This window comes from Chionomys nivalis, chromosome 16 (assembly GCF_950005125.1).
Source record: "Chionomys nivalis chromosome 16, mChiNiv1.1, whole genome shotgun sequence".
Lineage (NCBI taxonomy): Eukaryota > Metazoa > Chordata > Mammalia > Rodentia > Cricetidae > Chionomys > Chionomys nivalis.
This window is the reverse complement of record NC_080101.1, coordinates 68,525,981-68,552,672: the sequence shown is the minus strand read 5'-3', so window position 1 is coordinate 68,552,672 and position 26,692 is coordinate 68,525,981.

Genomic DNA, 26,692 nt, shown 5'->3' with positions numbered 1-26,692 from the left:
AGATAAGAACACTGGCTCCTCTTCCAAGGACCCAGGTTCAATTCCCAGCACACACATGGCTGCTCAAAACTGCCTGTAATTCCAGTTTCAGGGAATCCAACACCTTCACCCAAACATTTCTGCAGGCAAAGCACAAATGCCCATTAAATATAAGTAAATAAATCATTAAAAAAAAACGATAACAACAAAAATCACTGGAAGTATCCAGAAAGAAATGACAATAGATTTGCAGGGATTTCTGGTCTACTAACAGTTTAAGGTGGTATGGGAGAGAAATTTGACCATCTGATCCACAATTTTCAAAGGTTTATGTATTTGTTTTTGTCATTGTTAGAATTTTATTGATTTGTGCAGTTTGGTACTTTTTATTTATTTATTGGAGGGGTGTGTCCTGGAGGTCAAAGAACAACTTGCTGGAGTTTGTTCTTTCCTTTCATCATGAATATTCTGAGCACCAAACTCAGGTTGTCAGGCCTGGCAACAAGCGCCTTTACTTGCAGAGCCTTATTGCCAGCCCAGTCCCATTTTGTTTGTTTGTTTGTTTGTTTCAACTTTTTTTGTAAAGATTTGTTGTTTTATTTCACATGTATGAGTGTGTCACTGTATGTAATATGTCCCCTGCATGTGAATAGAGCAGATGGTTTGACATCCTTAACCACCATGGAAACAAAAACTGTAACTACCTGGAGGTTTCATCTTATTCCATCCATAATGGCCCAGATGAAAGAAAGAAATGATAGCGCATGCTTCTGAGGATGTGGGGACATTGCTGGTGGGAGTGCAAACTGGTACAGCCACTACTGAATCAGTGAGGAGGCTTCTCAGGGTTGAAAATAGATATACCTCTGAATCCAGCTCTACAACTCTTGGACATACACACAAAGGGCCTCACCTGCATCAGCACACCAATGTTCACTGCTTTTCTCTCCAGAAAGTGGAAACAACTTAGATGTCTATCAAGAGAGGAAGGAATAATGGAAATATAATCCATTTATACAATGGGATATTATTCAGCTGTGAAAACAAAATGTAATTACAAAATTTGCAGGTAAACAATGGAATTGAAAAAAAATCCTACTAAGTGAGGTAACCAAGACCAAAACAGACAAATAATGTGTTTTTTCCCACTTTATACATGGATGCTATCTTTAAATGTGTGTTTCATTTAGGATATAAACAGAGGCCAGGTTCTACAAAGGGGTTGGTAGGGTAGGGGCTCTTCAAAAAAGAGAAAATTGAATGAAGTGTTACAACAGGATAAGGGAAGATTCAATGGAGGAGGTAGGTGGGTGGGCAAAGTAAAGGAAGGTATATGGGAAGTGTGGTTGTTTGAATAAGAATGGCCCCCATAGGCTAATATATTTTTATATTTGACATCAGGAAGTGGCATTTTTGAAAGGATTAGGAGGTATAGTCTTATTGGAGTAGGTACAGCTTTGTTAGAGGAAGCGTGTCACTGGGGGTCCAGACCTGCTCCCTGCTGATCTAGATGTAGAACTTTCAGCTCCTCCAGCATCATGTCTGCCTGCATGCCACCATGCTTCCCACCATACTGATATTGGACTAAGCCTCTGAAAGTGTAAGCAAGCCCCATTAAATGCTTTCTTTTATAAGAGTTGTTATGGTTATGATGTCTTTATATGGCAATAGAATATTGGCTAAAACAGGGAGGTTGAAAAGCTCTATTGATACCTGGAGCTCTAGAAGTTTCCTGAAATATGCACATATATAAAATATTTAAAGATGGTTACTATGTGATGGCGAAGACAGTACTCCAGTTAGATATCATATGCTATAAAATCAAATTTCCAGGACTAGGAATATGCTACATCTTATTGAGTTGTTCCTAAAGGACTCACATAGTACACCACCCAAATATCGTATGTTATTACGTATGCTGTTGTTAAACCTTTACAACCTGACAGTAAGGTCCAATTTCTAAAGATACTGTTCACTTAAGTCTCCATTTGCCTATGTCATCAAACATGAATAAATTGAGAATTTGAACTAGAGACATCAGTACTACTGACTAGTGAGGGTTCTGTTAGGAGCTATCACAACTGCCGACTTCATATTCTCCTGGCCACACAGGACCTAGTTTTAACAGCCCTTTGTGTGAGGGGTAAGAAATCAGCAGCCTGTGTTGAAGGCTGTCTACAGCCTTCTGTGTGCAAATGCTGAGCCCACCTGCCTGACCCCCAAGCTGGCTACTCTAAAATCAGAAACTGGGTCTGTTTACTTATGTAGTGGTTAAAAACTAGCTCCATTTCGAACTGAGTGTCAAACTAAGTTATGTGAAAAAAGAAAAACATTGGAGTCAGCAAGACTTTATTCTCAGCCTAAGGATTATTAACCACAGGATGTCTGGACTACAACCCTAAATCATGGCCCTCAGCATTTGAGTCTCGATAGCAATCTAAAGGGAAGACTGATCCCAGAGCCACCTGGATCGTTTCTCACAATTGTTCCATACTGTATAATTGTTATATTAAAATATTAGTCGAATGCTCATTCTGCTTCTGTAATCTCACTTATCCTTGCGTGCTCTAAAAAACAAGAACAGGATAATTTCTCACATAGCAAAAATACCCCAGGAGTTGAGAAAATTGAGGTTTGTGCCTTTAAAAACTCTATCAAGCCTTCCCCTTTTGTAGTAGCTCTCAGATAGTCAAAGAAGGCTCTTGTGGCAATGTTACTATAAATAAACTTGTATTGTTTTTCAATCTTTTAACTTAAAGGAAGTTTTGTCTGCTGGTCTCACTGAGGGTCACACATGGATGATGGGTGCAAGGGCCAACTGTCGGAGAGTGACAGAGCAAGACTGCCATAGGTGATACCTGGAGAACCAGTGGACTGCAGAGAGACCCTAGAGGGCATGATTCTGCTGTGGCAAGGGATGATGGCCCTGGGGCCTTGATTGCTTGTTCTGCAGGAGTCTGAAGAGTAACAACCTGTTTATTTCTCAGGAAGGCCAGTCCCTGTGGGTCGGGAGGGGGAAACCCTTTTCAAAAAGAATACAATGAAACATTTAGTTAGAAGTCTCCCAAAGCCTGCTTAACAAACATCCTAGAAAACTGCTGAGAGGGTTTAAGAGTAAATGGATCCAGAACATCATAATTAAATTTACCTTAATTTTACCAGTTGTAGTCAAAAGAAAAAATAAAACTTAGAGAAAATATATTGGAGAGCTCTGTCTCAGTGGAGGGAAAGAAAAGAGAGGGACCACAGAAGGTAGACTGGTCTGGTTTGCTTTTTCAGGTACTTGAGGCCCTCCTGTCTTCCCCATCCCCTGCCCCCACCCCCTAGAGACCTCTCCCACCACACCTGCTCAGAAAAACTTGCTGGTCTCCTCCCACAGACTCTCCAGAGTGGATCTACCCACACTGGACCAGAAGTTAGGCGTTGGGGATGTAACATCTCATGCCTTGTGCATGAGGATGCCACTGCCATTTCCAGCCATGGGAGTCCTGGCTTGCTTGCTAGTGCTATGCATAGTGGTTGGGACCAGAGCTGCCTCCCAACCTCCTAGCACAGAGCAGAGACTTGTGAGGAAACTGCCAGGTATGGACTGACTCGGTGTGCCTGGCTGCAGGGGGGATACATGTGCGGTGATGATGTGGCCATCAGAAGCTTTGGGAATGGCAGATAGCCCCTGAGTGAGTAGGGGATGTCAGGTTGAGTAGCACCATGGGGAGCAGTGAGTTCGGTTCTTCTCTCAAATCTACAGATTGCTGTGTGTCAGTGTATGAGGCATCTGGAGTCTCAGGATCACTACCAAGTGTAAGGCACCCCATAGAATGGATCACTGTGACAGGGAACCTCAGGCTCCTCAGCCTAAGCAGTCAGAGTGCCACTTGCTGGGTTTCCATGATTCCCATTGTTGACAAAAACTGCCTGTTGTTGGTTTCCAAGGTCACCAGGACAGTTCTTGCTCATCTTAAGCCAAAATGAAGGCTGGAGTTTGGAGGTAGGCAGAGGACTCCGCCAAAGCTCAGCTTTCGTCATCCAGTGTCTCACATGATATGGTGACAGCTTCAGGTCTTCCACTCCTCTCTTTGCCTGTAGGTGTCTTGAGGGTGGTCTTTCAGAGGCATACCTCTGTAGACCACACTCTGGGAGGTGAGGGGCACTTGTCCCAGGATCACAGCTCAGCTGCACAGACTGGCTGGCCAGCAAAGTCTGATGGGACACTGCATTCCATCAAACAAAGCCAGAGTCTGAGGCTTTACCTCCCCGAGGGAAATATGTGTACGGGCTCTTCCTAACCTCTGCCCCCTGCCCACTGTGCCTGGGCATGGTGTGGCAATGCAGGCCACTGGCCTGATGGTGCCACACAGTACATGGTGAGCTGTTTCCCCACTGGAGCAGATGTCCCAACAGTCGCTCCTTTGAACCTTGACTTTTGTACCCTGGTGGCACAGCTCGGCCTCTTTCTCCTCTACCCAGTTGATGGCAGCTCAGCTCAGGCTCCCAGGAAGGGGCAAGTGGGGGCGAGTAACTCAAGTACCTTTCTAACTCAGCAGCTGGGGGCTCCTGGAACTTTTTCTTTTTCCTTTTTTTTTTCCGAGGCAGGGTTTTTCTCTAGCTATGGAGCCTATCTTGAAGCTAGCTCTTTTAGATCAAGTTTGGCTTGAACTCACAAAAATTTACCTGCCTCTGCCTCCCAAGTTCGGGGATTAAAGGCATGAGCCACCACTGCCTGGCCTGGAACTTTTTTTGGTGAATGGAAGTGGACTGGAAGGTTGAGTGTGTGTGCCATTCAGCTGCTATGACAGCATTTGTCAGGAAATCAGCACCCTCTTTGAGCCTCGGCTTGCATATTAGTGCTTCCCCAGCAGCCAAATGGCCAGTGACAGGGGACCATATCAATTTTAGAAGATATTGTTCCCTGTGTCTGGTGTCAGTGATCTCAGGTCCAGAGGAAAGCACAGACCCTCTCTGTGCTCCAGGCAATGAAGGTGGATTGGTGGAAATGCACCAGCCCTGCCCCACCCAGGGAGTTTACAGGCCAATAAACTGCATCCTATTCCTTAACTAGATGGGCCTGGCAATGAAAATACAAAGACATGGCTGACTCTCTCTGGGAACATAAATCACCAAGCAGGAGCTGGCTGGACCTAAGGGTTCTGGAGCAGGGCTAGGCCCCAACCACACTGGCCACTCCTGGTAGGCAGGGCAATCTGGGTTCTGGGTTCTCATTAGGGGTAGAGAGTAGCCTCCAGTGGTTTTCAAGTTCCCTAATTAATTTTCCATTAACACAGTTCCTCATGTTATGGTAACCTCTAACCATTAAATTATTTTTATTGCTACTTCTTAACTGTTATTTTGCTAGTGTTATGAATTGTAATCTAAAATATCTGTGTTTTTGAAGGTCTCAAGGCTGATGGGGGTGTGAGGGCTCCATTAGACCATGATCTGATACTACCTCCTCAGCATATACCATATAGTGTGTTGTCTCAAACCACATCCCACACTGTGTTTCCCTTATTACCTGCGTAACTCACAACACAGGCTCCTATAGGCCCTGTGACACTGGAATGGGATCACAGGGTTGGATTTGCTGTTGCCTGAGGCCCCCAAAGTCCAGGTATCTGGGTTGTGCTGGCTCCTAGTGGACAGTATGGGTGGATAGATCAAATGTCAGCTCAGCTGATTCAGGGCCATTTCCCTTCCCCACCTCATACAACCAGGCATTTGCCTCTCCATCCTGTGGAATGTTGTGTCTTTCCCCAGTCACTCTCCTGATGAGAGGACTTGTGTGAATAGCTTGACCTTTTATCTTGCTCAGACTAAATCACAACTGTTGCTTTTGGGTCATGGTTGCCCTGAGGCCACTGACTAGACAGTTCTTGGTCTTCTTTGGTGCCTCAGGAAGCTTCCAGCATTGTATTGCCTCCATAGGACATGGCAGCAGGAGAACTGTAGGTCAGGATAGAAGATCCCTTACTGTGAGGCCCACTAAGGGACAAACAAAATCTTCCTGGCTCCATGGGACACAAGCTTCATGGATACTTTTGAGGACAGTCTCTCGGGCTGTTGGAATCTTGGTGGGATGACTCTGGAATGGGCAGCACTGGTATTGGTTTAGGTTGAATGGACATTTGGGCATTGAATGTAGGCTATGCATCTGCAGAATGGCAAGTGACATGTTAACCAGTCCATCTGAATCTAAGGAAGGAGGTCTAACCAGCAGGACTACCTGCTCCTGTCCTGGACCCTGAGCCCATCTGTGCCTCTGATGGTCATTGTTAGGTCCTAGCAGGGAAATCTGGGTGGAGTGTCCCTAGGTGTGAGGCCTTTGGGTCTCCTCATGAGCTGGGCACCATCTGGGTAGGGGAGAGATATATGGCTACCTGTGTCTAACCTCCCTAGAACTCCAGTTTCTTACCTCTCAGGATGGGTGACTATCTCCACTTGACTGTGATTCTAGCTCTGGTTGGCTCACATGGCCCCTCTGACATCCCCTAGCCAAAGCATGGTCCTCGTTTGTGAAATGGGGACCCAGGTATAGGAGTTTAAAGCTTCAGACATTCCAGGCAGGTGCTGCACCATAGAGCTGCCCCCACCCTTCTTGACATTTTCAGATCTTTCAGCTAGCAGGAGTGCTGCTGTGTGTCAGGGCACACAGATGTGAGTCCATTCCACCTTGATTAGAGGTCAGAGAGTTTGAGCTTGTTTTGCTTTTTCAAAGTTGTTGACAACAAGTGACTACAAAACAAGAGGTCCTGACCTAGAGTGACTAATTGGTATTTTAACTACAGAGGTGTATCAGCTTCATCTTGAACAAAGATCAGAGGTGCTCTGTTTATTTGTTTCATCATGTTGATGAAGTCTGTTGCCACCCTCTTTGGAGTGGGGTGTGAAAAGATATATGGAAAATAAAGGAGTGGTTCAGTATTCACGAAATTTCCCTCCTGATGCTCTTCTGTGGTTTATCTTTTATTTCTCTCTCATCTCTGTTTCTCTTTGCTTAATTATTCTAATCATCACGCTCCTACCCTGGAATGTGTGAATCCAATCTAGGCTTCTCCTAAGCAACTGTGTCTCTTCCATATCATCCTTGGAAGACAGCTTCCTCCTCCAGGACAGAGACAGAAACCTTAACACACACCACTGACAGAGTTGAGGTACTCACACCCCTGGGCTCTTACTGAAATAGTCTGCCCACTCCTGGTTTGAACATTGTCTGGCAGAACCCCAAGCCCCAGGAGCATGGCCCTCACTTGCCTGCCACAGCTTTGCTAGTTTGCAAAGCAAAGTATGGGCCTTCAGCATGCTACTTTGAAGAATCTGTTTCACAACTTTCCATTTCATCCACAGAGGCCCCAGGCCCTGAGCCTAGCCAGCAAGAGCAAGTGGTCTTTGGCTGCGGGGACACCATGGAGCTGTTCTGCTCTGTGCCTGGAGGTGCCAGCACAGGCTGCACTGTCTGGTCTAAGGATGACACAGAGCTGATAGCTTCCCACCACATCCTGGTGGGGCCCCAGAGGTTACAAGTGCTGAACGTCTCCCATGACGATGCCGGGTTCTACATGTGCCAGCAGCAGCTCACTCAGGATGTCCTGTGCCGCTTCACTGTGCATGTGACAGGTAAGTTCTTGGTGGCTGGGGCTGACAACTGTGTTGAGCAGCTGCATTGCTAGGGAGGTCAGGGCAGTCCTAGGCAGCATGGCTCCAGTATCCCTGGCTCAAGAGTGTTGCTGGCTTAATTCCCCACATCAGAGGGGATACCTCCAATTCTGTGCTATTTGAATGAATGGCCTTGCAAAGGCAGGGAGCAGTGGTCCCTAAAGATGGAGAGCAGTGTATTCTGAAAATAGGGAGCAGCAGGTCTGCGGATGTAGGAGCGTCACAGGACCACTGCTTGCTTATAACTATTGCGGATGCTCCATCCTCAGGAGATGAAGAAGATGGAGAGAATGTGGTTGAAGACACAGGTAAGATCAGAGCCTAGGCATACTGAGCTGGTCAGGATCAGGCTGCTTCCTTCCTGTAGTCCTGTTGTTAAGGGGCACTTCTACAGGTAGACAGTGCTCCAGGGGCAGTGAGGAGGCAGGGCTGCTTGGCAGGGATTTTGATAAGTTCTGGTGGGAAGGAACGTGAGTAAACCAAGAAAGGTGCTCAGGTTGTCACTGACGAGTACATAGATCCAGGGATTCATGCTGTCTGGGTTTCTTTCCTGCCTGGTTCCCATAATCATTAAGTCCCAAAGAAATCAAACAGAGGTCTACATTAGTTATAAACTGATTGGCCCATTAGCTCAGGCTTCTTATTAACTCATAACTTATATTAGCCCATTATTCTTATCTGCATTAGTCACATTGCTCAGTACCTTTTACAGAGAGGCATTCACATCTTGCTTCTTCTGTGTCAGGGCCAGGATGGCAGAAAGAGCTTTCCTCTTCCCAGAATTCTGTTCTCATTGACCCACCTCTACTTCTGTCCAGTTGTCCTGCCTATACTTTCCTGCCTGGCTACTCGCCAACCAGCATTTTATTAAAATACAAGTGACAGGGTAGAAACCATTGTCCCACAGCAGATTCACAGAACTAGTGGCTGTTGCTGCAGACCAGCAGGAGGGGAGCAGTGCCATGCTGAGGCATACATTGTAAAGGGGGCACCACAGAGTTGGTGTGAGTATATAAGTGCACATGGCAGTGCCCATGGTATGGGCTAGAACCATGGAGAGAGAGAGAGAGAGAGAGAGAGAGAGAGAGAGAGAGAGAGAGAGACCATCCGTAGTACTACGTGTACTATTACACTGCACCTGTATTGTGGAGCCTGCACTAAAGGACCATCCACGAGCCAGGCAAGGGCCTGGAGGTTTAAATACACAAAGACACACAGATAAAGACATGGGTCATCCTTGAAACAAGAATTCCCCTTTACTGTGTACCAGAGCCACTTATATATGGATCATTAACTGGTAGCCATGCCCCAGGCAAACCCACCAAAAACTACTCTCCTGCCATCAGGAACTCCTGAAGGTCTCATTCTCAGAGCAGCTACAAACACAGGAAAAACAAGTTGTTTTGCTCAGACAGAGCAGCTGCAAGCATAACAAGTTGTTTACAGGAAATTCAGGGTCTGGGCAGAGAGAGAGACAGAGAGAGAGAGAGAGAGAGAGAGAGAGAGAGAGAGAGAGAGAGAGAGAGAGAGAGAGAGAGAGAGAGAGACAACATCATGGGTCCAGACATTGTATGTGGAGTGGTTATGACTCTGAGATTAGGCTGGTGTTAACTGAGTCCTCAGACCACCTAGAACCTTCTGGGGTAGAGTGGACAAGGGACTGAGAGGAATCAGAGTGACAAACTTAATGGGAAAACAGGGTAATGTGTCTTATGAGTGTGCGGGAGAAGAGAGAAGGTATAGGGACTTGTTTGAGGTTTCACAACCCTCATAGAAATGGACTTAGATTCTAGGACTGAAGCCAAAAAAAGGTAGTAGTCCTGAGAAGTGGGTCAGTTTCTTATTTTCCCTTTCAACTTTGGCTATCAGGATGTTCAGAGCAGAATTTCTAACCCAGTTGGTCTCTAGCTTCTGCCCCAACAATTACCAATGTGTTTGTAATTTCCTGTTTTCTTCTGTCATCCTGGCCTTCTCAGGTAGTATTTAGTGTTTTTGCACCATAAACACTTAGGTAAGGTGCCTGAAGGGTCATCTTCTTGACCTTACCTGGCATTAGGCACCATTAAGTCGCTGTAGTCTCCCATTGTGGCACTCTTCTCTCAAGCCTACTGGCCAAATTTGGAGCCTGGAGGGATACCTCACCAGTGTCTACACACTTTTCTCCTACTTCATATGGCAGTTCCTCCTCCCAGAGTTGCATAGGGCTCTCTGATTGAGTCACTGTGGAAGACCCTGCCCCTGCCTTTGTTCTCTGTTTTGGAAATTTGTTGCCTCCCTCAGCTTCCTCATGAGTCCAAACAATATGGCATCCTGTTGCTGGTTGTTTTTGCTCTAATCTTTGAGAGCCCACCGCCCAGCTCCAAATAAACACATGGACACTTATTAGTTATGATTGTATGACCTTGACCTGGATTATTTCTAGCCAACTTTTCTTAACTTAAATTATCCCATCTACACTTTGCTTCTGGGGTTTTATCTTTCTCTATTCTATATACCTTTCTTTACTTCTTACTCTGTGACTGTGTAGCTGGGTGACTGGACCTTTGCATCCTCCTCTTTCTTTTCTTGTTCCTTCTTAAACTTTCTCCTTCTCTTTATCCTCTCTGCCTGCGAGCCCTGTCTGTTTCCCTCTCTTGCCCTACTATTGGTCATTTAGCTCTTTATTAGACCAGACAGAGTAACACAGCTTCACCAAGTTAAGCAAATACAACATAAAAGAGTGAAACACATCTTTGCATCATGAAACAATTGTTCCACAACATATAAAAATGTAACTCATCTTCAATTGATATTCCACAAGAGCATCCTCCACCCAGCCAAGAGGAAGGAGGGAACTCAGTGGAGGGGAAGCATGACCTGAAGGGTACCTGCCTTCACTGGGCACTATACAGGCTGACTCAGGTTTGGTGTACTGGTGGAATGACCTGGCCTAGTTGCCTCCCAGGATCTACATCCTACTGGGTTCTACTTCCTGGGTCCCTACACCAGTGAGTCTGACTCAGATGGAGAGAAGAGAATAGCCCAAGACTGAGAGTGGGGTAGCTGTGAATGCAGTGTTCAGACAAAGCAAAGGAGTCTCAATACAGATGAGGGATGAGGCTTGAGGGGGGTGCTGGTAGGGTAGCTTCGCAAGGGTGTACTGATCATGCTGTTATGAGCACTTCTGCCATCAGGGGCCCCTTACTGGACTCGGCCAGACCGTATGGATATGAAACTGCTGGCTGTGCCAGCCACCAGCACTGTACGCTTCCACTGTGCAGCTGCTGGCAACCCCACCCCCTCCATCTCCTGGCTGAAGAATGGCAAGGAATTCCGAGGGGAGCATCACATGGGGGGCATCAAGGTAAGTCTGCGAAAGGGGCACAGATAGGTCGAGCCTGAATACAGAGGGTATAGCCCATATCATTTGTCATTGATCAGCCTTGACAAAAATACCTCTTGCCTGGGTAGGGGCATGAGATTTTAGAAATAGAAGTAAAGTAAAAAGTAATAAAACTGAAACCATAGAAAAGTACCAGGAGGGCATTCCAGTGAATACTGAAATTTTCCCTGTTTAGTTTTCCTTATATGTTTATATTCAAATACAAAAGGAGAAGGCGGCAACAAAAGACTTTTTTAACTTGATACAAAATACATGTAAAACAGTTAATTACTTTAACACTTTGAGGTGTCAAGTCATTAGCATTTTGTTGTTTAAGTAGCGAAGCCACTCTAGACCAAGTATCCTGAAAGCAGTCACTTTCTAAGTAACCTTATATTACAAAAGAAAGAGCAGAAGTATGTTTTCATAGCCTAACTATCTATCAGGATGAAAACAGGCTCACATTTTTGGGCATCCACAGTCACTCACCTACTAAGTTTACCTGCAGCTTAGGCACCAGCACTGGAGCCTGGTCATGGAGAGTGGCTACTATACCTGCATGGTTCAGAACAAGTTTGGGAGCATCCAGCAGACTTACACACTTGATGTACTGGGTAAGAGCCAGGCTGGGTGACTAAAGCAGGTCAGCCTCAGGGGATTGGACCCACTGCACCTGACCTGTCTGTGTCTTACAGAGCACTTCCCACATCAGCCCATTTTGCAGGCTGAGCTGCCAGAAAACCAGACAGCCACCCTAGGAAGTGAGGTAGAGTTCCACTGCAAGGTGTAGAGTGATGCCCAACCACACATCCAGTGGCTGAAGCATGTTGAGGTGAATGGCAGTAAGACAGGCCCGGATGGCAAGCCCTATGTCACTGTACTCAAGGTGGGCTCTGTTGTTGGCAGCTGGTTGGGTGGATGGGTGCCTTGCCCTGGTCCTTAAGTCCCTCTTTGGCTGAGGAATACCTTGGGACTGGGACCCATGTGTTGGAGTTTCTGTGAAGGGGCACCTGAGTCTCAGAACTTATCACCTGTTCTGAGCTTCAGGCAGGCTCTGTGTTACTTGTGCCCTCCCGTAGGACTTGTTTCCCTGTTTGCTCTGAGGCTTGGGTCTACAGAAGGCTTCTCTTGGGTGATAGTTTTGGTGCTCAGGACAGGAGGATGTCTGCTGTACTAGTACCCTCTGACGTCAGAGGACTGGCTGTCCACTCTCCCGCTGCCTGCACTGCAGCACTAGCTCCACCCTGCCTTGAGGGACTCTTCCTGCCTCCCTCTGCCTGTAGCTTTGCTTCATAGCCTCAGGTGGGGGCCACGTGAGAGAGAGAGAGAGAGAGAGAGAGAGAGAGAGAGAGAGAGAGAGAGAGAGAGTTTGGGCTTTGCAGCACAGGAAAGAGAGACTTGGAGGTCTGATGGGAGAGAGGAACAGGTGTTGGCAGGAGTTGGTATCCTGGCTGTTGAGAGAGACCACTAGGGCCATGTCCAGTGTACCTCCCACTGTGGGTGTGTGGTTTCGTGAGCACAGGCTGATGTGATATGACCCTTGGGATGAAAATTTGAAGAGTATGGGTTCCCTTCTCTCTCTCTCTCTCTCTCTCTCTCTCTCTCTCTCTCTCTCTCTCTCTCTCTCTCTCTGTGTGTGTGTGTGTGTGTGTGTGTGTGTTTCTCTCCCTCTCCATGTGTATATGTGTGTGTGTGTATGTGTGTGTGTAGGGAGAGTGGACATGAAGGAGGCCAGTCTTTGAAACCACACCCACCACTGCCTTTATGTGCCTCACTTCAGGCAGCTTTCCAGTGCTTCCTTCCCCAACCCATTCTTTGGCATCTCCCTTGCCCTGTCTTGTCCTCATTTTCTTCTAGAGATGTCCTGGATCAGTGACAATCTGAAGGCAGATGCACACCTTTATCTTTCAGTGTGTCAGAATGGGATGGGGCAAGAACATTTGTTGAACCATCAATTTCATAAGCATGGCTGAGAAGGCATTTTGGTGGTATGTTCACAGTCCTCAAGTAGGTGATAACTGACCCACCTGACTCATCTTCTGCTTCTGATGCCTTGATAATACTGGTAGCTCCCAGCCAGCACTGACTTCCTACCTCCTTCAAAGCCCCTCAGGTCTGTGCTGTTCTCTTGCTTAGAAGTTTTCAGAACCTTCCAGGGGCTGAGCCCTGTGCTGCTTCAGAACATCAACTTCCCACCATTCTCTGGCTGACACCAATTTCCTCTGGTTTTCTCTCCACACATCTGTCTGCCCATCTTTTTTTTCTGTACTAACTCTGCATGTTGCTTCTTTGTGGCACCATGCTGCCCAAGTGCCCAATGCTTACCTTGGGACAGGGAACTATCCACCAATATAGGGACTGGTTTTATGCTCTGTGCCTTGGTTCAGGATGCAGAGGGCATCCATTGCAGTGGTAGAGCTGTAGGTGTCAAGGTGGTAGCAGAGGTGGCATTTTCCTTGAAGCCTGTCTGATCATCTCTGTGTGGATGGTGCTGTGGTACCCAAAGGGATGTGTTGGTGCTTGCCTATTGATTTCTGTTCTCTCTTTGTAGACATCAGGCGTTTACACAAGCAACAAGGAGCTAGAAGTTCTGTCTTTGCACAATATCACCTTTGAGGACTCAGGGGAGTACACCTGTCTGGCAGGCAATTATTTCAGATTTTCCCATCACTCTGCATGGCTGGAGGTACTGCCAGGTATTTGTTGTTGCTGCTGCTGCTCCATTTGTCCTCTTATGGTGCTGGCTCAGAACATAACAAAGCTGCCAGGGACAGGGACAGCAGGGGTGCACTTATGACTTACTGCAACCCATCCTGTGGTAATCACCCTGGCCTTGTGCTTGGTATGGGAGTGTCACCCTTCCTCATCTTGATCTTGCAAAGGCCTCCCCCATAGTCCTCTAGTTGGATTCCTACAGTCTAGCCTTGAGGCTCTGGCATCTCCTGGGAGCCTTGGTGGTGGTATGGATGCTTCTGGCTCTGCCAGGCTTCTCTCCTGAGTCTGGTCCCTGCTGACTCATAGATATTTTGGGCTACCAATGTGAGTTGGGGACATAGGTAACCAAACTCTGAGTATCCCAGTAGCTTTGCTCCCCAACAGGTACCTAGAGCTCAGGGCAATGGGAGGTCCCACAAGGCTGGATGAGGCCCCAACTTTTATGTCTTTGCAGCTGAGAGAGAGCTGGCAGAGAGCAGTGCAGCTGGCAGGTTATCTGCAGGCACCATCAGCTTCTGGGTGGGCTTCTCCATCTTAGTCTTGACTGCAGCTGTGACACTCCGCTACCTGCATAGAGTCTCAAGAAAGAACCTGGGGGCTCCCAGTGTTGACAATAGCTTCTGCTTCACACCTGAGCAACAGGTAACTGAAAGTAGATACCAAGTTTTGATCTCTCTGTTGTACCTTGAACGTCCTAAATTCCCAGCAGTACCTGTGGCCTGCTTAGTACTCATTTCTCTGAAGTCAGATGAGCTGACCCTTCCATATTCCTATCCTCCACATGGATCCCAAGTTACTCAAAACAACTTTGAGTCTTCAGTAACCACTGTTTTAGCATCCCTCTTCTTGGCTCTACATACTGCCTCACATGGACTTGACCTTGCTACTCCTGGGAGTTACACCACTTCAATCCTTTCCCAAATACCAGCATCCATTGTCTGGCACCAACCTGTCCTCAATGATTCAAGCAGGTGACCTCCATGAACTCTGACATACCCTTGGTCCACATCATCCACCCAGTTTCAAGAGAACATACTGTAATGGCCAGTATTTCTGAGCTTGAGCTGCCAGCCAACCCAAAGTGGGAAATATCTAGAACTCAGTCAGTGCTGGTGGGGTTTTATGTATACTTGGAGCAGGTTCTGTGGCTGGGGGCTAGATGGCTACCAGGCAGAGGCCTGTTGGAGGTGGGGTCCAGGGTGAAATTCAGGTTACTCTGTCTTCATGAGCAAGAGCCCATTGCCAGCTATGAATGCAGTGGCACAGGGCCATGAGGGCTGGAGGTCCTGGGCACATACTCACTGCCTCTGCTTCTTCGGACAGGCTGACACTTGGTAATTCTCTAGGAGAAGGCTGCTTTGGCCAGGTTTTTATGGCAGAGGCTGTTGGCTTTAACATGGACAACACTGTCAAGCCTGTCACTGTGGCTGTGAAAATGCTGAAAGGTGAGGAGGGAGAGAAGTAGCGCAGGGCAGTGGGGGCTGCAGGGCCACCACCTGACATTCCCGCTTTCAACACAGATGGTGCCAATGACCAGGACTTGTTGGACATGGTGTCTGAGATGGAGATGATGAAAGTTATTGGCAAGCACAAGAACATTATCAACTTGTTGGGGGCCTGCACACAGGGTGGTAAGTACAGCAGGTGGGTGGACAGTTAGATCGGGACCCCTGAGTCACACAACATCTTCGAGGTATCTGTGCTTCCAGGACCATTGTATGTGCAGATGGAGTATGCTGCCAGGGGCAACCTCCGGGAGTTCCTGCAGGCACAAAGGGCCCTAAGCATGGAATATGATGGTGACTCCAGGCTGCCAGAAAAACAGCTTACCTGCAAAGATCTAGTGTCCTGTGCCTATCAGGTGGCCCGAGGTACCTGGCTTCTCAGAAGGTGAGCAGAGCTAGGGCAGAGGCAAGGTAGGGTCTTTCTGAATGGAAGAGTGGATGTCAAGCTTGCTTAGGCTAGGGAGCTGTCAGTTTAGCACAGGTTCCTTTCATGCCTCTTCGGTGTATTCACAGAGACTTGGCTGCCAGAAACGTGTTGGTGACTGAGGACAATATGATGAAGATTGCAGATTTTGGCCTGGCCCGTGATGTGCACAATCTGGAATACTACAGGAAGACCACAGATGTGAGCCCCATTCCAGGGTGGTTTGGGTGCGGTGCTCCACCAGGGGACACCTGACAGCCAACAACTCTCCCTCTGCCTAGGGCCGGCTACCTGTGAAGTGGATGGTACCAGCTTCCCTGTTTGACGGAGTCTACACCCACCAGAGTGATGTGTATGTGTCCCAACATAGGATGGGGATAGCAAGACTCAAGTCACACTTATCACAGCCTTTAGGGTTCTTGCCCACTCAGGCTGTATTCTGTCTTCTCATTTGAGACAACAGCATAGCCCTGCCATGCCTCTCATCCACATACCCTTCCTTGCCCATTGGTAACCTGTCCTGTTGTAAAACTGCTACAGTTATTGACCAGGAGTAACAGGCCTCTGCCCTCACTCCCATACAGATGGTCCTTTGGAGTCCTGCTCTGGGAGATCTTTACACTGGGGGGCTCACCATATCCTGGCATCCCAGTGGAAGAGCTTTTCAAGCTATTGAAAGATGGCTACCACATGCACAAGCCTGCCAACTGCACACATGACCTGTGAGCAAAGCATTCCTTACTTACTCCTCTAACTAATCCCTGGGAGTGGCTGGTTTCCTACCAGGGATCCTGGTAGCCTTGGGTGAGGTAGGGATGGACAACAGGCCAAGAAACCACAGGCTGTGCTGGCTGCAGCAGGTGGAGGTTCCACTGAGATCTAGAAAGTGGGGATTTGTGAACAGGGTCCCTCAGTCCAAGGAGCATATTGGGGAAGGTAAAGTGTTTTTATTTTTCATCCCCAGAGATAACTCTGAGGGACTTCCTCCAAGAGATAAGCAAGTATAAAGAGGTAGGAGGGTGAATTGAAAGGCCTCAAAAAGTAACTGAAACTCTTAAAGCAACAAGGCATGAAAGTAACAAGGAAGACAGCCAAAGATTTTGTGCAGGAGGGGGTTTAAATGTTCCAGACTGGGAACAAACCAAGTCTGATTAAAAGGAGTAGGTGTGTCTTCATCCCCAGAGATGCTCTGAGGGATGCCCTCTGGAAGATTGGCCAGTAGGGAAGAAATAAAGAGGAGGCAGGAACGTGAATTGAGGGCCTCAAAAGATAGAATGTGTAGAGATATATGTTATTGTGTTGATTGTGTTGTCTTTTGTGTTCTGGACTGGAGAAAGACATTTGATTCTGGGAACTGCTACAAAAGGTATTTTGACTTTAAAATACAGGCCTAAGGATTTGATACTTTGGAAAAGAGGTTCAGCTTTTGTCTCCACAGAGGATGAGAATCTGTGGATTCATTGCACATTTATGTGGTGTAAATCACTGAGAACTCCTGAAATGTTGATGTAAAATACTACCATGAATGCAGCGCCCCTGCTCAGCAGGAAGTAGCCAGACAGGTTGATGATGCCCAAATTCCCTAAAAAATTGATAAAGTGGGGCCCCTTCAATGGTTCCGATGCAGGAGCAGTGAGCCTGCTTCCCCGAGTTCTGCTCCACTCCATGCAGCAGTTTGGATCCAGAGTGAGTGCGGCTGGGGCCAGAAGGCAGCTGGAGCAGAGCTTTGCCACCACAGCTACTGCTGCCAGACTTGCTCTCTCACAGACTGTGCAGACGGCTGAGACTGTCAACCAGCTTGCTGAAAGAGTCAGCAATGCTTTGGACATTCAAAATGATCTTATTAGACATATTCAATTGGGCATATTGACCTTGAACCAAGAAGTAGCTCTGGTTCAGGAGCAAGTGGATTATCTTTGGACTTTTCAACAGTTGTGAGTTACTCATGCACTGTATTGTGTGCTTCTGCTACTGTTATGGAATTCAACCATCATATGAGAGGGTTTGGAATACTGCTTTTGTTAATTTTACCATCCAGTTAGTGCATGCTAGATGGTTACAGTGCTGGTCTGGCTCCTTGGCACTGTCAGTCCTGGGGATACTTGGTTTAGGGCTATGTGTCTGGGTAGCCACAGATGGGCAATACTTTGGCAGCAGGATGCTACCTAATACAGGGAATATTAGATGGCTATTCCCCATGACAGGCAAGGTATTATAAAATAAAATGGGGGGAGTTGTTGTGATCCAGCTGCCCTCACTCCCCCTGACCCACAGGGGAACTTCCTTGTGGTCTGTTATTGACAAGAATGTTTGTGTTCTTTCTGGCCAGTGGGTCTCCACAGGAGAAGAGGTATAAAAGGTTTCTGGGCAAAATAAAGGTTGCTGTGCTTCCACCTGAAAAGAAGCCTCTGTGTCTCAATCCTGGCACCCCCCACCAGTCTCAGCTATCCAGGCTGCACTGGCTGCAGCACCAGTGACTGGGGTTCTGAGCATTTGGTCTATCACCACTGTCATCGAAACCTCGCTCGAGCCTGGGGAGAGAGTACATTGGGGCAAGGCATTGTCAGCATGGTGTGTGGAGTGGGGTTGATAATGGGAGAAGGACTATGCACACAACCATGTGCATCAACTATCAGGGTCACAGGTATCATTTATGTCATCTCTTTTTATTAATTGTTACATGCATGTGTGTGGGAACTGCAGCCCCGAGTTGATATCCCTGCTCCCATTTGAGGTGGTTATCTGCAAGGAAGGAGCGGGGGAAGGAAGGAATTTTGAGTGCATGGTGACTATTCCTTGATCCCTGCCAGGGTCAGGTTACAGTCCCTTCGCAGCCCCCTCCTCATTTGGTGCCATGTTATAAAACCAGCCCAGCAGACTATTAAGGAAGCTGTTCCACCTCAACCTCCTGCTCTGTGTATTCATTCAACCTGGACACCCTCCGCCGAGACTCTTGGTTCCAGCCCACGCTGGTGTGGCATCTGGAGGTCCCAACCGAGATCAGAAAGTGAGGTACAGTGGACTGGGTCATCCTGTACACCAGTGGGGACGGATTGGGGAGATATATATTAAGAAAATTAATTAAGAAATGGAAAATATCCCAGGTAAATGGGAGTTAAAGTTTCAGTTAAAGAGATTATTGAAAGAGCAGGGGACAGCTGTAAAAACTAAGACTTTAGAAGATTTTTTTAAAACTATAGAGACGTGGAGTCCCTGGGTCGTCACCGGTGGAGCCCTCAATACTTCTGAATGGGAACAGGTCCGCGGGGATCTTCAGAAAACGTTGAGAAAGGAGGGGCCCGAGGTCCTGCCAATGGCCACATTCTCCCTTTGAAGACTGATCAGGGATACTTTGCTTACAGAGGAAAGTCTGGGTTAAGCAGGCTTTGGAAGCAACAAAATTATCTGAAATTCAAGAGAGTGAGACTAAGGCTTCCCTTTGTTCTGATAATGCCTCTGATGCAGAGGCCAAACTGCTCTCTCGGCCTGCTGAAGGGAGGCCCAGTAAGGTAGAAGAGAGAAAGATTCAAAGAAAGCAAAAACCTCCAGACAGGGGGAAAGGAAAGTGAATCCTTGGACGGAGTTCCCAAGCAAAATTCTTCTGCGCAAACACGCCTCTACCCTTCTTTGTCTGATTTTGAAGAGAGCTTGGGGGAATCAACAGGTTCAGAAGAAGAAGTTTTGGAGGGAGAAATCGCAGTGCTACAGCAGGAATTATGCAGGGCCCGTTTAAAAGAAAAGACAAAGGAGACCTCTGGGGAGCAGGACAAGCCCCCTCCCTATCCTCTTTCTGAGCAATTCAGGACCTCTCCAGTCCCTCCCATTTGGTTGGGCTAGGAGGAGGCTTCACTAGGAGGAGGCTCCCCATGGAGGCGTTAAGTGCTGCCCAGTGATTGCCCCTGTGATAAAAAATCCTGACCCTAACAATCCAGGGCAGGGCTGCCAGTCTTCCAATTTGTCAAATGTATGTTGCAGCTTGTTTGGATCCACTTAGGCATAAGTTTTCCTCCTTCCATGTTGTCCTTTATTTGGATGATATATTTCTGGCAGCACCAATAAAAGAGGAAAGTTTATTAATGTTTGCAGAGTCACAGACCTTTCTGGAGGGACATGGGTTCATTTTGGCCCCAGAGAAGGTGCAGATGCAGGCACCCCCATTCCTATCTGGGCTTTCAAATCCAATTCATTGGGCTTCAGCCTCAGAGACTGCAGCTGGATTGCTCCCATTTACAGGCCCTCCATGACTGGCAGAGATTATTGGGAGATGTTCAGTGGATCCGTTCCTCCCTTTCCATTCCTACAGGAGCTCTTAAGCCCCTTTATGACATGCTGCCTGGGGACCCTTCCCCTGCCTCCCCCAGGATCATGACTCCAGCGGCAAAAGAAGTCCTATATGCCTTGCTTAATGCTCTTGAGCGAGCATATCTCCGTGGCCTTTTTATTTCATGGTCTTTTCTTCACAATTTTCACCTACTGGAGTTTTTTTTGCAAGGGGGACACATTTATTGGCTGCATTTATCCGTTTCCCCTAAGAAGGTGGAGACTCCTTATTATGAAATGGTGCTACAGCTCCTATGGAAGGCATATGATTTTAGTTTACAAGTTTTTGGCAGGATCCCAAATAAATTTCTAACCCCTTATCAAAAAGAGAAAATAACAAGGCTACAGAGGGTTCAAGATGGATGGACCACCACTTGTTCATCACCACCACTGGAGCCATTTTTGATAACCATTATCCTAATTCCCATTTAATTTCATTTTTTAAGAATCATCCTGTTATTTTTCCAAAAATTATTAAAACCTCCCCCCTTAAAGGAGTGTGGTCGGTGTTCACTGACGGTTCTTCCAAGGGCTATGTAGTGGTAGTCTCTGATTCAATTAAAGAAAAGCAGCCCCTAGGTCCAATTTCTGCCCAAACTGCAGAACTCATGTCCTGCCTTATGGCCTTTTCTCTTTTCAAGGATCAACCCTTCAACTTGTATACTGATAGTATATATGTGGCAAGGATTGTCGGGCCATTGGAAACCTCACCATACATATTATCTACCTCTCAGGTTTTCCACCTTTTGGTTCAGCTACAAAGTCTTATATGCCAAAGAGTGTTTCCTGCCTTTGTTGGCCACATTCGGGCCCATACTGATCTGCCAGGGCCCTTGGCAGAGGGAAATAAGCTTGCTGATTCCCTCACCTGCCCAATGGCACTGTTCCTTTCTGAGGAACAACGAGCCTGTCATCTTCATGAAAAGTATCATTTAAATGCCTCTTCTCTAAAGTTTCACTCTGGCTGTTCTCTAGCCATGGCTATTCAAATCACGTCCCAATGTCCAGCTTGTGCTCCATTTCATAATGCCCACAACGAAGGTGTTAATCCTCGAGGCCTCCATCCTAACCACCTTTGGCAGATGGATGTTACCCATTTGTCCCAAGCTGGCAGACTTAAATTTGTACATGTCTCTGTAGATACTTATTCCAAGGTAATTTACGCCTCCCTACATTCAGGGAAAAAGATTAAGGACATTATTGCCCATTGCCTACAGGCTTTTGCCTATATGGGCATCCCAGACTTTCTCAAAACAGACAACGGACCAGCTTATACCAGCCAACAGTTTGCAAAATTTTGCCATGAACAACAAATTATACATACCTTTGGAATTCCACATAATCCCACTGAACAGGCTATAACGGAGCGCACACATGCTACCCTTAAACAGCTTTTTTTGTAAAATAAAGAAGGGGGAGTATATCACCTCCCCAAATACCCAATTATCTACAATTTTATACATTTTAAATTTTCTAACAGTAGATAAACAAGGTCTAACAGCAATGGAAAGACATTGGCAGAACCCTCCCAATCTCTGGGCTGGGTTATATGGAAAGATAGTATCATGGTACAATGGCAATCACCTACACCTATGTTGGCTAGGGTGAGGGGAGCCATTTGTGTCTTCCCTCCAGGAACCAAAAAAAACCCATCTGAGTGCTGGAGTGAAATGTTCGGCCAGTGGAGTCGGGCCCTACTGGCCCTGATAATATGGGTTCAAGTGAAGAACATTGAGGGAGGCCTGAGCTGGGCACTGGTGAGGAATCCACCCATACTGATGCCGGTAAGTAAAATAAGCTCTGTTTTTCCATCCTTTTACTCCACCAATTATACCTTGGGAGTTCCTGCAGCAAATACAGCATTAGAAAGATCCTCACTGGGTAATTTAACATTTGATATATCCCATGCCCCCTGCTTCCGGAGGATTAACAATATTTCAGTGATGCCTAGTGTCTCCCTTTCTGGGCCGTGTGTGGTCCTTAGTAATTATTCTCTGGGAGACTTTTCTTCTAAATCTTCTGGGCATCCCTGTTTTGGATTGAGAGATATCTTTTACCCAATAAATTTTAAAAGAAATGTTTCTGGATTCCCTACCCCTCCGAGACCAGCTCCCTTATGTTGGAAGACACCACAATCCTTCAAATTATACTTACCATTGCCTTGGGGAAATTGTGCTCCTAAGGAACCATGGAAATTGGAGGGAGATAAATATTTATGGTGGTTTGGTCACCGACCTACCTTTAAAAACTCCTTGGGAGGGGACTTTGATTTTTCCCATAGAAATCCAAATATGGCAGGAGTTTCACCTATGTTCACAGGCATGTTTCTCTGCGGCCCTCATGCATGTACAAATATTAGACCTTTAGCCCTTCAAAGGGGCTTGGCCTTCAGTGCTGCAGCCTGAAGGAACACAAATTGGACATCTTTGAAACCTCCCTCCAGATTAATTATGCAGTGGGAATGAATTTCTCTATTGTCAGCCTAGCTTGTGTTCTACTTCCCTTTATGTTTGTCTCCTTTAATGGGTCGGTCGGGGAGGATGGTGTCCTTAATTGTTCTTCCAGCTCCTGCTTTTTGAGCAATTGCTGGTCCCCGACAGATGAGTCCATGCTGATGGTGAGAATTCCTGCCCTGGTTCCCCTGGTGGTAGAAGACCCACATGATGGACGAGAGCTTATCTTGTAAAGAGAAAGGAAAGACTTTGGGATCACCACTACAGTCATCACAGCTATCGCCATATCAGCCACAGCCACCACCATTGCAGGAATCACCGTGTCCCAGAGTGCAGCTACTGCAGTGACTGTTAACACTCTTGCTGCCCATGTTACCCAGGCCTTAGAAACCCAAAATACCATTAACTCACATATTCAATTGGGCATGTTAAATTTATATCAGCAAACGGCCTTATTACAAGAACAGATTCATGTGTTGTGGATGGTACAACAAGCCTCTTGTTCTCATTTTTATCATTCTGCCTGTGTGACCCTTATGGAAGTAAAAAATATGTCCTTTGAGGTGCAATGCCTTAATGCTTACCTTAGGGGACCTTGGAATGATTCCTTTGTAAACTTTACCCACTCTTTGGTACATCAAATTATTGCAATTAATGAAACTCGTGTTAAACCTGTATCTGCTGAGGGATGGTGGAATACCATGGCCCAGATTGGGGGTTGGGCACAGCAATGGGGAGGTGCCTTATCCCTGGGGATCTTGGAACTAGTAGGGGTGGCAGTAGGCCTGCTCCTCTTAAAATGAGTCTTAAACATCTTCACCCTGACTGAGCTTGTCCACCATCAGGTGTTACTCAGTCTGGTGCATGACTCTCCCGGAAGTCATGAAGTGTGGCTACAGATGCTGAAAAAATGAGGGTCTCCAAGGACGGGCAACCTATGGGGAGACTCCCCACCTAAGACAGGGCATGGGGGCCCTATGACTGGTAAGGGAAGGTACTTCTCCCACAGGACCTAAGACAGGATCCCTCATTATAAAATAAAGTAGGGGGAATTGTGGGAACTGCAGCCCCGAGTTGATATCCCTGCCCCCATTGAGGTGCTGATCTGCAAGGAAAACATAATAAATTCCCTCTGCTCCTGGGGTGGGGAAGGAAGGAATTTTGAGTGCATGGTGACCATTCCTTGATCTCTGTCAGGGTCAGGTTACAGTCCCTTCGCAGCCCCCTCCTCATTTGGTGCCATGGTATAAAACCAGCCCAGCAGACAATGAAGGAAGCTGTTCCACCTCAACCTCATGCTCTGTGTATTCATTCAACCTGGACACCCTCCACTGAGACTCTTGGTTCCAGCCCGCGCTGGCGCGGCACATGTGTATATGCATGCAGTTAAGTATTGCTAACTGTAAACCAGTCATTCTGTATAGCTAGCAAGTATGTTTTCAGGACTGGCTATTTGATAATAGATATCCAACTTGTATGCTCTTCCTTGGGCTCAGAAAGTTCTATAAAAAAAGAAGGAGGTTCCCAAGTCTCAGGCATTAAACCATGGCTGGGAAAACTGAAACTGACAAGATTAATAAGGCCCTTCCCCTTCCAAGGTTATATAGGTGCTGAGCAGGACAGCTGAAGCAGTGAGTCATGCAGAGATACTCAAGCTTCTGATTTTCATGAATCACCCATTTTAATATGAGCCTTGGTGATGCTGTTGCATGTGAGTCATTCATATTACTGTAAGTAATTGCTTACCTGTACTCCTGTTATTAACTTCAATAAACTCATTAATTTGAGGGACTAGGTTTTGCACTGTCTTCCCTGGGAGGCAGTCAGGTAATGAAAGGGGGAACTGGTAAATAATACCAATGGTCAATTTCTAGATTCCTTTTGATTTTCTATCCAAATACATTGCAGGAGGGCCGTGTTACCATCAACACAGATACAAAAGCATAGTGGGCTTTTTCCTCCACCTGCAGACTTCCTCTCCTAGTTGTTTGGTTCAGTACAGATAGATATGCTCAAGGTTAGTCCTGATGATGTTTACCTGAAGCTGCAGGTGGTCATGACTCTTGTGAGTTAACTATGGCTGTGTCATGTCCAAAAGACAACATTTCAGAGCAAGTCCCCTTATCCTTAGTCACAATTTTCAGGACCTATTTCTATGTAATACTCTCTAAGTCTTGTGAGTCAACTATGGCTGTGTCATGTCCAAAAGACAACATTTCACAGCAAGTCCCCCATCCTCAGTCACAATATTCAGGACCTATTTCTATAATACTCTCTAAGTCTATGGTGAGTGGCTTTTCTTCATGCCCCATACAGAACTTAGTGTTCATGGTCACTTCAGCATTTTGAGGTTTCGAGGCTGTGTATTTATGGCTACCTACTACAGAAAGAAGAACCTCTGACCAAGATTGAGAGCTGAAGAGATCTATTTTGTTCCACAAAGCAGTTACTAGTAGCGTAATCTTAAAGGGCCATGACCCTTCCAGCCGTGGTCTTCTGATCAGGTACTGTGTACTGTACTAATTTTTTGTAGTGCAGATCGGAAGGAAACTAATTATACACTAACTCTCATGTCACTGTTGCACCAGTGATTTTTTCATATTTTTTTTGCCTTTTAATGAAAAGTTTTAATTTCATGAGATCTTATTTGTTAATTTTTTGTCACATTTCCTATTAGATGAGGATCCTATTCAGAAAACCCTTACCTGTGCTTAGAAGTGGGAATATTTTCTCTACCAGGTTATCCTGACCCGCGGGATATGAACGGGGGTCCTTGATAAACCTAGTGGAGAGGAATGAAAGGAGACATGAGAAATGATGGCAAGACAGGATTTCTGAAGCCGTTCCTTTTATTCCCTCTCAGAGGCTATTATATAGCAAATGGGCAAAAGTGTGGGAGAGGTGTCAGGAAACTCTGCTCTGCTGAAATTCCGGTCTGGAGACATACATTCCTAGCTGATAAGTAAATACTGAGGGTCTGCGATTGTTGACTAACAAAGGAAAATGCTAACTGATTCCAGAGCCTGGTGCCTGCAGGTCTCTGCTAGGAGATAAGAGGCCAGGTTGATTTCCGAGACCCTGCAGAGAGGATAGAAGTAAATTTTTTTCTTAACTTGTGAGCTCAAGTTGGCTGTAAACAAAATGCAGATTTTGAAATACAGGTCTCCCCCCCCCAACACCAAGTCCTTTGGCATTTTCAGGGTGTCAGGTCTCATTCTGACATCCATGACCCATTTGTTGCAGAGCCTGTGTGGTAGAAGATAAGGGACAGAGTTTCATTTTCTGTATACTGAAAAGAGGTTTCCACAACCATCATATCTGAGACAGTATCTTCAAATGCAAACATTTATATAATGAAACACAAATATGTATGCAACATTACACTAGGTACTCATGAGAGCATTCTGCTTATCAAATGTAATAAGTGGTCAAGCTCTGACCACTCAGAGGAATGCATAGCAACCACTTGCATTAGAATAAATTTACTTCCTAATGTGAACAAAGTATCCCACTTATAAACCACATTTCATGAGAAACAGCTACACCACAACCACATGAAGATTCTTTGGGAAGCTGGGTGGAGCTGGTGACAAATGCTTGTAATCCTTGCAAGGAGGAGGCAGAGGGGAGGCCTACCAGGTGTTCAAGGGCAACTTCTGGTATAGAGCAAAGCAGAGAGCAACTTGTGCTATGAGAGATTCTTAAAACACCAATGGGCTCAGTAACTTTCACTTTCTTATGCTGAGCTGTAGGCTAGGAAGCTTGGTAGCTTGTAGAAACTGCTGGAACCAACACCATTGCTTGTTCTCTTGGTCAAGTGCATTGACAAAAACAAAAACAAAGCTCTCTCTGCAATCCTCATCTGTCACTCCATTTAGCTGTATTCTTTTGAGACTGGAGCCCTAGATGGGGCTGGCCTCAAATTCTTGCATCTGTTTTGTCAGCCTCTGCAGGGCTGGGATTAAAGGCAGGAATTGCATTCAGTCACCTCTGAATCTTCACAGAGGACATCTCACCCTCATGAGAACATGGGCTGTGAGGAGTCACCAGACTCTGAGGAGATGGTGGTCTACCAGCTGTGAGACCCACCAGTCAGAGGCCCTGAGTCAGGTCTCCATGGCCTGGGGGCTGCTCTCACCACGCTGAATTTCACAGACCTCCTTCTCCACTGCCTCAGCAGTTCCTTGGCAGCTCTTTTAACAGTCTCTAGTGTGCACATGCTCAGTTTTCCAGACCGAATGCACATGTTGAGGGGCAGGGGGTAGAACACTCCCTCCCTAGTTTC